At 44.4% G+C, this 2,081-nt stretch overlaps 1 pseudogene; it reads left to right on the top strand.

Moving 5' to 3' along the window:
* Positions 1 to 409: 409 nt before the first annotated feature.
* On the top strand, positions 410 to 1,301 carry LOC129688297 (dnaJ homolog subfamily C member 17-like; annotated as a pseudogene).
* The last annotated feature ends 780 nt before the right edge of the window (positions 1,302 to 2,081 follow it).

The following is a 2,081-nucleotide window of genomic DNA, read 5'->3' as shown; positions in this document are numbered from 1 at the left end:
GCTCGATGTCCCATGTGTCCCTGTATACTCTACTAAACCTTCTAGGAAGGAGGAGCAAGAGCAAGAAATACCTCTTCCTGAGAGAACTAACATAAGACAAACTTTGGAGTTCAAGAAGGTTTTGGCTAAACAGGTGTGTATAACTCAGCAGCACTGAGGCAGCTCAAACGAGAGTATGAAAGGAAAGGAATCAATATAGTCCATGGATCAGAGTTTTAGTATAAAAGAGTTTGTTATTAATATTTATAATAAAGACAGTCTTTTGGTTGAAGTAGTAGAAGGCTCAAAAGCAGGAAATAGTTCTGGGTCCCAGGCCCAGTACACAACCATTAGCACAACAACAAAACAGTCTTTAATATCAGCAATGAAAAGCTGATTCACGGGTGCTAACTTGGTCTAGGCCGGAACCATGGCGGTGACCAAAGAACTCTTACAAATGAACCTGTACACGCTTCTAGGCATTGGGGAGAAGGCGGCAGATAACGAGGTGAAGAATGCATACAGGCAAAAGCGCTGTCCTGCTACCCAGACAAAAATCCAGAGAACCCCAGAGCAGCTGAACTCTTCCACCAGCTTTCCCAGGCCTTGGAGATACTGACTGCCGCTGCCACCAGGGCAGCTTGTGACAAGGTGAGGAAAGCCAAGAAGCAGGCGGCAGAGAGGACCCAGAGACTAGACGAGAAAAAAAGGAAGGTGAAGCTTGCTTGACCTGGAGGCCCGGGAGTGAAGAAGAAGAGGAGAGCCGGAGCACCACAACACTACAGCAGGAGATTGCACGCCTTCGAGAAGAGGGTTCCCATCAGTTGGAGGAGCAGCAAAGGCTGGTCTAGGAGCAGATCTGCCAGGACCGACAACAGAGACTAAGAGGAAGAAGAGAAAATATTGAAGGCAAAGGAACCCCCAGACTAAAGCTAAAGTGGAAGTGCAAGAAAGAGGATGAATCCCAAGGTGGCTACTGCAGCGATGTCCTCCTGAGGCTCTTAGAAAAGTATGGGGAGGTTCTCAACCTGGTGCTGTCTAGACAGAAGACAGGCAATGCCATAGCGGAGTTTGCAACCGTCAGGGCTGTGGAGTTGGCCATCAGACATGAAGTGGGCCTGGTGGACAACCCTCTGAAGATTTCCTGGTTAGAGGGACATCCCCAGGGCACGGTGGACCCCAGCCAACCCGGACTGCTAAAGAGCTCAGTGTTGTCAGAAAGGGACGATAAGAGTCTCGTCATGATTCACATGTGCCAGGCAGCTGCCCGCCAGCAGCTGATCGCCCAGAAGCAGGAGGAAGATGAGGGTCAGCCCACATAGCCCCGGCTCTAGTCTTCCCACCCCACACTCTTTTCTAAATCATAACATAACCAATTAATTAAAAAAAAGACAAAAAACAAACAACAAAACAAAACAAAACAAAAAGAAAAAAAGCTGATTCACAAACAGAATCATAGATTGAAAATAAACAGTGATGCCTGTGAATTATTTGAATGCTCATAATGCAAATAATTTTATTTTTTAAAATGACAAATTTTCTGCAAATGTCAGATAAGAGACTGTTTGTGTTTGTGCGTGTGTGTGTCCTGAAAGTATTATTATCACTCATGGATAATTAACTATACAATTGTATGTAGAGACAATACTATTTTTTCCACCAATGTTATATATTTAGAGGGGTTTTACGTCTCTCCATCTATCCTGTTTTTCTGTCTATCAGCCTCCCCATGGGATAGGAAACAAACACAGATAAAAATCACTTACTATTGTATTTCAACACCATGTCCTCAATACACAGGAACCAAGGGTGATTATAAAGTCCAATTTGTTTTACCTGTGAAGAAGCAAGGGGTGGGAAGAAGCTAAGAAACAGAGAAGGTATAATACAATAAGGCAATATTATAGTGGAAGACTAAGTTTTAGTCTCTATAAATCATTACAGTTCCTGCTGGTGTTTCTGAGAGTCCCTTGACACCTGACCCTGTTTTGTGACAGAGCAGAACAGTAACTAGAGAGCAGCTAAACAGGATTCTCTCCATTGCTCTCTTGGACTCCGAGGCCTTTAGCAAATGCCTTAACCTCCTGCACTTCCTTTCCCAA

The sequence above is a fragment of the Psammomys obesus genome, unplaced genomic scaffold, assembly GCF_907164565.1.
Source record: "Psammomys obesus unplaced genomic scaffold, mPsaObe1.curated_primary_1811, whole genome shotgun sequence".
NCBI classification, from domain to species: domain Eukaryota; kingdom Metazoa; phylum Chordata; class Mammalia; order Rodentia; family Muridae; genus Psammomys; species Psammomys obesus.
This window is presented reverse-complemented; position numbering and strand designations above follow the sequence as displayed.